At 37.1% G+C, this 14,743-nt stretch overlaps 1 protein-coding gene across 1 annotated transcript in view; it reads right to left on the bottom strand.

Moving 5' to 3' along the window:
* LOC128224000 (uncharacterized) overlaps positions 1 to 14,743 on the bottom strand; it is a 125,104-nt gene that overhangs the window by 106,785 nt on the left and 3,576 nt on the right. The window lies entirely within an intron of this gene.

Below are 14,743 nucleotides of genomic sequence, written 5' to 3'. Positions count from 1 at the left end.
TTCATACTTCAAAAGTGTTTTTTGTGAGAATGGATTTCTTAAGTATGCATATCTCACTACAGTATAAGTTAATTTAGTGTATAGTTTTCTGACAGCTTTAAAGAGAAATGTACAATGTTTAAGCTTATTTCCATCGGTAAGTAGTTATCGCAGTTTCAATGCGATTTATACTTATTAAAGAATCGCAAAAGCGAATAAAGATGAATACAGTTGATAAATAGAAAAAAATATATAGAAATTTTCAAAATCAAATTAATGCAATTTACACCAGTGCCAGTATGTAAACACAACAATGAATGCAACTTGTAAATGCAACATCAGACCAAGAACAAAACTAGGAAATCATTGGTTTCATTGAGATTGAACAATATTAGCTGGGAATCTAGCAATCTTCACATTTATAAAGAAATTCAAATTATTTTGAGAAGAAGAAAAAAATCAAGCGGTGTTAAAAGGAGCCTTAAGGAACCGAAGGAGTTTCTATCTGACCTTCAATAACCTACCCGCCATAGAATAGTGCCCTTTGACCGCGAGCCGAATTCAGTAAATGAATGATTTTTTTGCAAATGTTTTTATTATGGTTATAGTATTTGTTCATATATATACTGTTTAAATGACTCTAGTTTGCTATAATGTTTTGATTTTTTTTAAAAACGTTTAATTTCTGTCTGATTTTTTTTCTCCAGATTTACTAGGATTTGTTTTGTTTGTATGAATACTTCATTTTCCACTTCAACATTGAAGATGGATGTAAGCTGATTAAAATTTATTTTATTCTTACTTTAGTTTCTGCAACTATACGAACCGAGCGCCAAGTCCGAGTGTACATTTTCAATTCTGATGTTAGTGGGGGAATTAAAACTTCATTGTACCATATTGTCACGGACAACGGTCAATAAGTAGAGTGCGTATATACGTTTCTATTTATTTCCACGCACACAACCCAAAGGTCACAAAACAAATAACTTTCATTTCTCATACATTCTATTGTTAATTGATCAATTTGCATGCACGATATTACTGATTTCTAGTGCTTCACGACCCTCAACATCATACTTTGGAGAAAGCTCCACTTGTGTACTAAGCATTTAACTTTTACGGAAAAAGTACGCTTCTCCTAAGAAAAATAAAGTTGGTTGAACGGATTCGGTAAAATGACAATATCTGACGTACAATGGCAATCTGTGCTATGAAAATGTAAACAACTAAAATAAGATCAAGCGCCTATAATTGAAATCACAAAACATTTAGCTCCTAAACTTTAATATGGAAGGTAGCAAACGGTCTGAGATGGTATAACCATGCTTTCATTCACTGTCATATGTCAATTAAAAGTAATGGGGCATGTAATAATGAGTAGGCACTTTCATTTTGGTGTAATTTGCCCATTAATTGCACTACCTAACCGCAGAATATAAGTTACACAAACAGTAATTTACAACTTATCATATCTGCAGTTCACGGCAATTAAATATATTCCTTTATTGTATGGATCAAATCCCTTACGATTGAATATTGGATAAATCAGACGGACAGCGATTAATTATTACTACGCTCAGCTTATACTGTGCGTTTATTTAACCACCGATTACGGAAAAAAATAATGTCTCATAGTACAAGTTCGATAAATAAGAAATTAAAATGGTTTTAATACCTCTCATTTTAGAAAAATAATGTAACAGAGCGAATAGTGTGCCCTATATTATGCCGTAGCCCAAACCGTTCATTATTCAAAAAACTATACAAAGTGATTATTCGGGTTTTTTCAAATAGTGCAGATCTGTGCATAACTCGTGAATTGGTTACGTACTGTGTTTTGCTTATTTTATGCGTCAATATATCAACATAAGAATTATACTTACTTCAACATCGAATGCTAACGCTGATTGTTACATGTGCCACACGATATCCCCATTATATTCTCTGACTTCGGTCAAGTCTGAAAATCCATTCACTTTGGTATTTTTCATGAATATTCTTGAAAAGCCCACTGCTTTGGCCCGAATATAACCGGTAAGTAGGAATGAGTATTGTTTTCTTTTTCTCAAGCAGGACTAATTGTTGACGTGTATTCAGGGACTTGTTTGCTGGTTAGTGTCATGTATATTTGATTCGACGTAGGGGATTGCCGAGAGGAGGACATCGGAACCATTTTCAACTTTCGCGGATCCTTAAAGGTCTGCCTAGTGCTACCAATCCTTACACACTCCCTGTGTCAGTTTTTGCGTTGACAATGTGTCAGAGAATGAGGTATTATTACATACTGAAAGATACTGGTATTCCGATTTTACTTGGTTTTGATAAAAGTTTGTACACTCTGTGTTCTTTGTAAAATGTAATAGGTCACAGATTGTATTTGTAATAGTAGAAGCAATTGTACAAGTTGCAGTAGTATCGGAGAAGAAGAATTAGAAATGGTAATAATATAAATAGTGGTAGAAATAGTAGCAGTAGAGGTAGTAGTTGGAGTAGTTGAAGTAATAGTAGTAATAGTGGTGGTAGTAGTAGTAGTAGTAGTAGTGAAATTAGTAGTAATAATAGTAGTAGTAGTAGTAGTAGTAGTAGTAGTAGTAGTAGTAGTAGTAGTAGTAGTAGTAGTAGTAGTAGTAGTAGTAGTAGTAGTAGTAGTAGTAGTAGTAGCAGTTGTAGTAGTAGTAGCAGTAGTAGCAGTAGTAGTAGTAGTAGTAGCAGTAGTAGTAGTAGTAGTAGTAGTAGTAGTAGTAGTAGTAGTAGTAGTAGTAGTGGTAGTGGTAGTGGTAGTGGTAGTAGTAGTAGTAGTAGTAGTAAATATTTAAAATACAATGTTGTCAGTCAATGCAATTGCAGTAGGAAGGTACATAATTGGGGAGGCGTTTAGATTATTTTAACTTGTGACATAACATTATGAGGCAGGCGTTTAGATTAGTTTAACTTGTGACAAAACATTATGAGGCAGGCGTTTAGATTAGTTTAACTTGTGACATAACATTATGAGGCAGGCATTTAGATGAGTTTAACTTGTGACAAAACATTCTGTTATAGTCAATAAGATGATTAACATATAACATAACATAATAAGGCAGGCATTTAGAATAACAATTGCAAATGTACATCAACGAAACTCAAATATATTTTTTAATCAATTAACATTTACTTTTCATACTGTATATTATACCTAAATTTTATGAATGACATGAAATTCCATACATTCTAACTGGAAACGAAATTCATCCGCTATGCTATCATTATATCCGAATGGACACGTTCTATAATTATATTCGACAGTATTCCTGTTTCCAATTTCGAGACAATTTATTAATTTCTTCTTTTTTTTCAAAATGTAATCACATATTTTTTAAATGTTGGTTGTTGTATGTATAAAATAGTTTTGAAATTCAAATTTAACTTTAAACAATCTGAAGTCAATGCGTGTTCTTGAGGTTTTTTTTACACTAGAACACCCCTTATTTCTACAAAAGGTCTTACAGTATTTGTAATACAATTTCCATAAGCAACCATTTATTTAAAAAAGTTATAACTCTGCCAAATGTTAATAAACCCACATTCTATAAATGTATATATTATATGACGTATCCACTGAAAGTATGACTGTCTAGGATTTACGGAAAACATACATCTGATCCATAAAATATTATACAGCGATATTGTTTTTTTGGGGAGGGGTGGAGTTGTTAATGTACCCCAAAGGTCAATCAACTGAGTGTCGATATTAATTTGCAATGGTTTAACACAAGTTTCGCCATAGATTATACAGTTCCGTTTACTATTTTTATCACTTAAAACTTATTTTAAAAAGCTATGCTGAAACTTTATCCAGATTATTCTTGTTACCATATCCCCAGCATCCACATCCATATAACAAAATAGGTTTAACAACCTTAAGTACATATTGTTGTATATCGATCGAAAAATAGTGATGCATTCGGTTTTCCATCAAACAAAACAAAGCTTTCATAGCTTGCTTTGCAAAATGCGTTTTTGCCTTAAAATCTAACCTTTTCTACTTATGTCATAATAAATGAAATGGTAAAAAACACCAAAACAATCTATAATCGTCACTTATTGTGGTCGGTCGTTGCATAGAAACAGTTCATATATCTTCCCTTAGGCCAAACCTAATTAATGTTTCGTTCCTCGGATTTTTGCAAAAAAACATCTCTTAACAAATTATACCTTAATCAGTCTTCAAATGCCCATATGCTTCTTCAATTTCAGCACATGTTTTTGGTTTATCTAAATCATTGTATGACATAACTATTATTTAACTAGGCTATTTACGGAATACATTACATACCGTTTATGTAATGTATAGATTGATATGTAATATGTAAACGAGGTAAACTATCCGGGTTTAGCATGCATACATTATAAAGAGCTTTGAAAATTTATGGAATGCCAGTTTTTTTGTCAATAAAATTGATATAAATCTGCTTAAACTAACAAATGTTTCCACGTTATTGCCTGAAAACAATCAGGTACATTCAATTTCGGGTTTTTTAAACTCATAAAATAAGGCAGAACATGCCAAGTAACTTTGGTTTAAGTGGTCACGACCATAGCTGTCCTATACGCGAATGCTTGCTGCGTCCTGGCAAGGAGGATAGTGACGCAGGTCCTGCACGTCCTCTGGTCGGTTCTGGAATCCGTGAACGAAAAGCTAATCACTAAGCAGAAACGCCCTCTTATTGCCCTTTTCAGTCGACGTTGATTGGGATGTCATTCACGTCGCCTTGTTTCTATTTTTAGGGTATGCCGTAGTGTGAGCCCTTAAGATTGAGCCACTTCGTTGTCCAATCTCACGATACTTGAAGATGGAGAACTTGGCTGCGATGGAGCGCTGTCCGTCTCTATGCTGTTGCACGTAAGGATGGCTCTAGTATTAAGATATTTGACTCGATGATATCTAACTCGCATAGTTTATCGCGTTCTAAAATAAGAAATTTTGCCCTTATTAGGCTTGGATTCTGACCACAAAAAATCAGCTGATTCCATGTGGAGATGAACATCATACTCGAACATACCATATTTCAATGTGAATCAATCTATGAAACATACATATATATGAAAAGGATTTGACTTATAAGATAAGTTAATATAAGAATGTGTACTATTGTGCGAATATAAACAGTAAAACTCACATATAAAACACGGATATGAATAGGGAAATCTCCTATAAACTTGAAAACTCATTGAAGTTCTGGTTTTGCCCTCATTGATACACAATTCTATGAATATGATTCAACAGGGGAGGGAATTCAGTTGAACAATTCATAATTAATTCATGCCGGTTTTCTCCCTTCCGGTTTCGCTGATGTAACAGCGAAATTAGCTAATATAGATTAGCAGATTAATATTCCCATTAATATGTACATTGTACCTCTGATTTTCAAACGCATATTGACGTTCATATTCCAACTACTTGGTAAGCTGGGTCATCTTCCTCTGTATTGCTAAGTATATGTCTGTAAATTCAAAACATATCCACCCTGCGTTATTTTTGTAAGTCATATTCTTATGAACATTCTAATGATCCTTCAATCCATACAGTGCTGTTACAGATAATTGGTTTAATTATGTACGTTTGTAATTGATTTGTTATACTATATTTCTTAATTGAAAGGTTATTTTATATACTACAGCTGTGCTCTCTTGCTTGGTGGGCATAACAGAAAAACACACTGGTATAAAAGTATATATTGAATCTGAATACTATCTTTTGGCCATGATGTCCATTTCATTCTGCTTTTTATGGAACATTAGTGGGCGGGATGGGTTGTGAGTTTGTTTTGAGTTGTGACTGAATGAGTTGGCGGGCGGATATGTCGGCAGGTTGGGTGTGTGGACGGGCAGGCGTAAGAGCGAGTGCCATGCTATCATTCATATGATCTTTTTGGAATATCTCATAGAATAAAACATCGCTTAAGCCTTTCAGCACTATTAGTGCTTTGATTTTATCATAGGTTTTGGTGTATGTTTAAGCTGTCATTCACCTAAAGCTGACTGAACCCTTCCCGTGTCGGTTTTCGCGGGAGGAAAGCACGTCAACGGAGGAGTCGGAGCCGGTAGATCACAGAAGCGCTTAACTGCTCTAGAAATAAAACAGTGTTTATAAAATAGCAGAATAAACAACCTTTATGTTATTTTAAGGGACGCTCATGTTACTATCAAAGTATAAAAACCTGGTTTAAATGGGAAGTGAACCTTTGCCGAGTTAGAAATCTGACAACAAAACCGATCACACTAAACCTTATTCAAAATTGTGGACTTCAATGACACTTTTTTGGCATATACAAACATTTTTGAAGGGCTCAAGCCGTCAGTATATCAACACTCCTAATGATTTGCAACACTTAATTTATCATAAAAAAATACATTTTACAAAACACGAGCATTCTCCTTTATGTTAATATCTAATAATATAATGTGGTTTTTTTATCTCTTAAAATGCGGTAAAACTCACATTGGCAATTTCATTTTGAATCAGATTAATTCAAGTGGATCATTAACAGTATAGTACTTGGGGAATGAACGGTTGATCTGAACTCAAAACACCTGTAAGTATAAACTCTCTTTGAGCTACAGAAACTATTGAAACGCAAACTAACGATTTGTCCCCACCAATAATCAGGGGCGAAGCTAGACCTCTAATTTTGTAGATTTGTGCTAGGGGCCCCTCGTAAATTTGTGAAAACCATGGTGCATTCTTGTGCATTCTGGGCGTTCTGCTTTATTTATTACTGCAAAATAGGCTGTTATAGGATCATGTAGTCAGGTAGGCATACTGCAACTATGGCTGATTTGTTTGATTTTTTTCAGAATCATGTGGATTCAGCCGCGTACTCGCGTACAGTCAGCTACACACCTGATAATGTTACCGTATTTTTGTCATGTGTTGCACCCACCATAGTTCGGATACTGCTAATATTTTACTTAAAACTGGCACCTCAATTTTTCTTATAATAATTGGCAGACTGTATGACAATGGTCAGTATCGCAGCCTGCATGCAGAAGTTTTTTATTTGCATTGTTTTAGCAAAGTTGATGTAGGATTAGTTCTTTATGAGCATATGCTTATACGGCAGTATTTTTTAATCATGTACAGTATTTTTGTTGGCGCCTCCTGGAGCTGGGCAACCTGTATGGATCGCCTTTTTACGTGTTGGACATAAGAAGAAGAGTATCTAATAAGATTCGTATATTTAATCGTACATTGTTTTTGTCCGGGGAAATTTGGGTTCAAAATTACTAGTTTGGCGAATAACCCACAAAACAGGTTTAAGCCATAATGCAGCCAGTGTTCGGCGCCGGCAGACCTTTATAAACTCATCAACAACAACATTGTTTTAGTGAAACGTTAAATAATGATTTTTTTAAAACAAAAAAAAACATTGAAAGGAAAGAAAATAAATGTTTTTCGTTCCTTAGAACGATTAAAAACAAAGCATGAACAGTTTTATAATTCATATTAACAGGTTGTCCCATTGTTGTGATTTATTTATAGAGCAGCGTGACAGACAACACTTTCGGCGGTCTGGTGTTACCGATAGGGTTGACTACACGGCAGTTTCTCCCCTTTGAAAATATCTAACAGTTTTCTCACCGACAAGCGATAACATTAATAAACACAAATATTTTCTTTTATTAAACCTAAGAATTGATAATATCATAAGCAGAATGTTATCTACTTTTTATAATGCATCGTTCTTTTTAAAGTATGATCCTATGTCACTGTAAATATTAGTTTTATATGACTTTGTTCAGGCGTTAGCAATATAGGAAACATAAACAAGTTAAAAAACATGCGACTTTTATAAAAAGTATCTTAACAATGTCGTGCTTTACGTCATCAAGGTATGTGAATAATGTGTTCTACGTCAGCAAGGTATGTATGTATATTGAGCATTTCGTCATCAAAGTATGTGAATAATGTACTTTACGTCAGCAAGTTATGTATAAATATTGTGCATTTCGTCATCCAAATATGTGTATAATGTGCTCTACGTCAGCAAGGTATGTATGTATATTGTCCATTACGTCATCCAGGTATGTGTATAATGTGTCATACGTCACTAAGGTATGCAAATAAAGTGCAATACATAAACCAACTATGTGCACATTGTAAAAGTTAAAAAATTTATATACGATAACATCCAAGACGAGGATCTATGCATTCTCCACGAGACTACGATTCCAATCGTGTAGCTACGCAAACGCGTACTAGTAATGTTACACAACCTTTCTGTACAGTAGCACTCTTTTATTGTCATCTGTAGGAGGCACTTTCAGCATAAAATCATCAAGGCCCGTGCTACTTCGAAATATAATTGAAGAAAAAATGGATTTTCTTTCTTTGTGATGCCCTATCCTTAAAGAGACAAATTATCGTCAGTAAACAGTGATGTTTGTTATATTATACTGTAACATGTATTATTTGTCCGTAGTTGTACATTCTTTGTACATTTCGGTCTTGTCTCATGTTCTGTCTTGTCTCATGGTTTGCCTTGTTTCATGGTATGTCTTGTTTCATGGTCTGTCTTGTTTCATGGTCTGTCTTGTCGCGCGGTTTGTGTTGTCTCATGGTCTGTCTTGTCTTAAGTTCTGTCTTGGCTCGAGCTTTGTCTTGTCTCATGGTTTGTCTTGTCTCAAGTTCTGTCTTGTTGCATGGTCTGTCTTGCCTCATGGTCTGCCTTGCCTGAATGGTCTGTCTTGTCTCATGGTCTGTCTCGTCTCATGTTCTGTCTTGTCTCATGGTCTGTCTTGCCTCATAATTTGCCTTGTCTCATTTGTTGTCTTGTCTCATGTGTTGTCTTGTCATAAGTTTCTCATCTCTCATGTTCTGTCTTGTCTAGTGTTTTTTCCTGTCTTATGGTTTGTCTTGTTTCATAGTTTCTTTTGTTCCATGAGCTGTCTTAAGACATTTTCTGTCAATATGTATCTTTGTTTCTTTTTTTCAACTTCCTACGGACGTGAGAAGGACTATTTGAATTCTTTCAATACAAAGCAACTTGTTTGTTATTTTATTTTGATATAATTTAAGATATTATTACATGTTTGTACATGTACTTCCTCATTTCCTAGGCAATGATTATATACACATCCACCAAGGTAATTTTATCAATTTTTCACAATTTTAAAAATACAACCAGAAATTGGATACTTCATCTTAAATCCGTAAACAAATATCCTTCATTTAAGCACCCACGATGGCGCTCGAGTGTTCATACTGCACAAACGTACGTCAAACAGGAACCAATTTTGAATTAGTCTTATAATGCAGATTATTCTTGAATAGGACGAAAATAAGCTCTGATTTATGTTTGTATTCCGTTACAATACATTATAAAGTATAACTGAGAATTTCAGTAATTAACAGAGTATTGGTAGTTCTGAATGCAGTAAATTTCACTCGAATGTTTTATTGTTCTGAACATAGATATTCAACATAAAAAGCAATGCAAACAATAACGGAGACTGACTCTAAATTGATTTGTTTAGTCAGACTTGAATCTGTTATATACAATAATTTATGTAAAATCTTAAGAACAAATCACCTGTTTGTACATAAAATGTAACGGGCAAGTCAATTTATTACGAATAATTACAAATCGGTTTGAAATGTGTCTCTGAATTCGTATTATAATCTTATATATAATAAATGTCCTGTCCGAAACATAAATAGTTATTGGTGAAACACCGTTTCGTTATTGTTACTATGTCACCACGTGCACTCATATAGCATGAACTACTACACACTTCTCACAACGTTATATGGTTTACTTCAGACACTTCTCCAAATGTTATATGGTTTACTTCAAACACTTCTCAAAATGTTATATGGTTTACTTCAAACACTTCTCCAAATGTTATATGGTTTACTTCAAACACTTCTCAAAATGTTATATGGTTTACTTCAAACATTTCTCAAAATGTTATATGGTTTACTTCAGACACTTCTCCAAATGTTATATGGTTTACTTCAAACACTTCTCAAAATGTCATATGGTTTACAAGCGTGATACGTTGTGTGCGTCTAATCTACTGGTATTCCCCGTACCTGCTGAAGGAGTCTTATGATATGCCATCTGGCTGCGTTGTTGTAAGGAAAGAGTTCGAGGGATTTTCTGTAGCATGTCCATGCCACATAATACCAGTTTTCCAGTTCATAGCAGTGACCAAGTACATGAAGGGCTGTCTCGATATGTCCACGCTCTCTACTCTCATAACAAACATAGTTATATAACTTCTGAAGTGCTTCCAGTTTTCTCTCTTCCTTTCCCAGTTGTCTGAATGTGAGGTATTGCAGGTAGAACATAAAGGGTTTGGAGTCAATGACAATTAGGTCCATCCAACCATCTGATGCTGGATGTATGTGGTGAAAATCTTCAGGACTGATCGTTTTATGCATCTCGTATACTAGGAACCCAGGTACACAACTTACTTCTAATGAATTAAAAACAACGATGCATGCAACATGCCGTTTTATTACTTCCAAAAGAGGTAATGCATAAACCGTTTGTAGAAACTTCTCAGTTTCAACATGATCCGCCCTTTCAACACACGGACTCCACTGCAACACATTAGCATGCAGCAAACCCTCGGTGTAGGTCAAGACCAATTCCGCCCTCTCATATTGACCACTGCAGTACAGCATGGATGCAAACTTCAACCTGCTGGAGGTGAGATCTGAATCCAGGGAGGCCTCATACAGGCGGTAAATGTTTGGTGGTATTGGCTGGTTCCAGCGTAGACACGTAGATGCTGTGATTGAAGCAAGATATTGGTAAAGCCACTTCTCTGCATAATGTAATTCTGCCCATATATCAGATTCATAAAAAATTTCCCGGACTTTAATGATAACTTTCCTTGTTTTAAAAATGTCATTCCTTTTAGTCGTTGTTTTGAAATATATATTGAATATTCCGGTTATAATCATAACGAAGCAGTTCCTCACTGTAGTTAGTGTGTTCTGATATCTTGTACTGACTGTTCTGCACCTGACACCGATCCTCTCCCCTATCTGGTCCATTTCTATCTGGGTGACGTAGTCCATGATGTTGTCTATCATGTCAGACAAAATTGCTGACAAGAAGGGAAACTCCCATCTTCGTAGTTTCCCCACGAACAGGTCCACTCCCGAGATCGTGTAATGCGGACAGTGCCGAAGTTTGAACCATCGTTGAAGAGTTTTTAGGCAGAATATAACACACTGCATCAGGTTATATTCTTGCCAGATTTCGGGAGGATATGTCTCCAGGGTGAACAATAAAGCTGTTTTGAAATGAAACGTGCTTAGTCTATCACCAACTAACGGTTTGAAAAAAGACTTCCGTAAAATTTTAAGAAATGTATAAACCTGTATTTTCAAAATATTAAGATCAAACATGAGCAATCTTTCAATCAGTGACGTAGAAAACCTCCATTCCAGTTTTGACTGATCACTATCAGTGTGTCCTTGTGGGACGAGGAAGGTTTCACACTGACGTGCCTTTTCGAGTATTTCAGATCTCGGCCAGTGACCAGGCTTTGGTCTTGTGAATAGGTAATTGCATTCGAACAACAGTCCGCTGTATCTAAACGCGATTATTAAGTCTAAGTATTTCAAAACACTTCTTGAGGGTCCTTTTTTCCTGAATAACCGACCATAATCCTGCCCCATTGCATTATCCAACCAAGTGTTTTTTAGTAGCACCATGCCGTCCATTGTCTCCTCCATATCATATTTTTCTATCATCATTTCCCGTGTGACGGGCAAAGGCCGGTCAGGTCTCACCATCTGCAGACAGCAATGCTGGGGCGGAGAACAATCGTTCTTTATAACCAGAAGATTCACCTTCCCTGGCTTCCATTCTGACCAATCTGTTATCACATTGAAACCGTCTTCATATTGTAGAATATCTACATCTGAATTCATGCCTAGAGTTGTTGTCCCTTCCGATTGGCTACCGAAGACACACACGCTATACGTGATATTTTGTGTTATAGATTCCAGCACAGTTTCAAATTTTTCCATAAACAGGAATGTCCTCCTCCTCCGAGCCACCATCTGTTTGGTCACGCCGATGTCCCTCAGAACTCTTGACAGTCTCAGGGACATCACATGCTGGCCTTCTGGGTCACGGTCCATAGTCTGAAAACATGCGAATGTTGCTGACATAATTTGCATTTTATAAAGATTGATACGATGGTTTTGATATTTTTTTATTAAAATTGGTTTTATGATTAAAATTTCATATTTAAGTCTAAATATAACAACAACAGTGAGTAAACAAAAGCATGCGCAACGAGTTCTACTCTTAATTATAGTACCTATGACTTGTGTACGCCACTTACCATATTCGGCTACTGAGGTTGTACCCATATTGTACCTGTGTAAGCAACTAACCATGGTCGGCTACTGGGAATCTACCCGTATTATACCTGCGTTAGCAACTAACCATGTTCGGCTACTGAGATTGTACCCATATTGTACCTGTGTAAGCAACTAACCATGGTCGGCTACTTGAAATATACCCGTATTGTACCTGTGTTAGCAACTAACCATGTTCGGATACTGAGGTTGTACCCATATTGTACCTGTGTTAGCAACTAACCATGGTCGGCTACTGGGAATCTATACGTATTGTACCTGTAGCAACTTACCATGTTCGGCTACTGGGAATCTACCCATATTGTACCTGTGTTAGCAACTTACCATGTTCGGCTACTGGAAATCTACCAATATTGTACCTGTGTTAGCAACTTACCATGTTCGGCTACTGGGAATCTACCCGTATTGTACCTGTGTTAGCAACTTACCATGGTCGGCTACTGGGAATCTACCCGTATTGTACCTGTGTTAGCAACTTACCATGTTCGGCTACTGGGAATCTACCCATATTGTACCTGTGTTAGCAATTAACCATGGTCGGCTACTGGGAATCTACCAATATTGTACCTGTGTTAGCAACTTACCATGTTCGGCTACTAAATCTACCCGTATTGTACCTGTGTTAGCAACTTACCATGTTCGGCTACTGGATCTACCCGTATTATACCTGTGTTAGCAACTTACCATGTTTGGCTACTGGATCTACCCGTATTGTACCTGTGTAAGCAACTAACCATGGTCGGCTACTGGGAATATACCCGTATTGTATCTGTGTTAGCAACTTACCATGTTCGGCTACTGGGAATCTACCCGTATTGTACCTGTGTAAGCAACTAACCATGGTCGGCTACTGGGAATCTACCCGTATTGTACCTGTGTAAGCAACTAACCATGGTCGGCTACTGGGAATCTACCCGTATTGTACCTGTGTAAGCAACTAACCATGGTCGGCTACTGGGAATCTACCCGTATTGTACCTGTGTTAGCAACTAACCATGTTCGGCTACTGGGAATCTACCCGTATTGTACCTGTGTTAGCAACTAACCATGGTCGGCTACTGGGAATCTACCCGTATTGTACCTGTGTTAGCAACTAACCATGGTCGGCTACTGGGAATCTACCCGTATTGTACATGTGTTAGCAACTTACCATGGTCGGCTACTGGGAATCTACCCGTATTGTACCTGTGTTAGCAAATAACCATGTTCGGCTACTGGGAATCTACCCGTATTGTACCTGTGTTAGCAACTAACCATGGTCGGCTACTGGGAATCTACCCGTATTGTACATGTGTTAGCAACTTACCATGGTCGGCTACTGGGAATCTACCCGTATTGTACCTGTGTTAGCAAATAACCATGTTCGGCTACTGGGAATCTACCCGTATTGTACCTGTGTTAGCAACTAACCATGCTCGGCTGCTGGGAATCTACCCATATTGTACCTGTGTTAGCAACTAACCATGTTCGGCTACTGGGAATCTACCCGTATTGTACCTGTGTTAGCAACTTACCATGGTCTGCTACTGGGACTCCACCCGTATTGTACTTGTGTTAGCAACTAACCATGGTCTGCTACTGGGACTCCACCCGTATTGTACTTGTGTTAGCAACTTACCATGGTCTGCTACTGGGACTCCACCCGTATTGTACTTGTGTTAGCAAATAACCATGTTCGGCTACTGGGAATCTACCCGTATTGTACCTGTGTTAGCAACTTACCATGATCGGCTACTGGGAATCTACCCGTATTGTACCTGTGTTAGCAACTAACCATGTTCGGCTACTGGGAATCTACCCGTATTGTACCTGTGTTAGCAACTTATCATGTTCGGCTACTGGGAATATACCCGTATTGTATCTGTGTTAGCAACTTACCATGATCGGCTACTGGGAATCTACCCGTATTGTACATGTGTTAGCAACTTACCATGGTCGGCTACTGGGAATCTACCCGTATTGTACCTGTGTTAGCAAATAACCATGTTCGGCTACTGGGAATCTACCCGTATTGTACCTGTGTTAGCAACTAACCATGCTCGGCTGCTAGGAATCTACCCATATTGTACCTGTGTTAGCAACTAACCATGTTCGGCTACTGGGAATCTACCCGTATTGTACCTGTGTTAGCAACTTACCATGGTCGGCTACTGGGAATCTACCCGTATTGTACCTGTGTTAGCAACTAACCATGTTCGGCTACTGGGAATCTACCCGTATTGTACCTGTGTTAGCAACTTACCATGATCGGCTACTGGGAATCTACCCGTATTGTACCTGTGTTAGCAACTTACCATGATCGGCTACTGGGAATCTACCCGTATTGTACATGTGTTAGCAACTTACCATGTTCGGCTACTGGGAATCTACCCGTAT

This window comes from Mya arenaria, chromosome 17 (genome assembly GCF_026914265.1).
Source record: "Mya arenaria isolate MELC-2E11 chromosome 17, ASM2691426v1".
NCBI lineage: Eukaryota > Metazoa > Mollusca > Bivalvia > Myida > Myidae > Mya > Mya arenaria.
The sequence above is the reverse complement of the archived record's forward strand: the minus strand, read 5'-3'. Positions and strand labels throughout refer to the sequence as shown.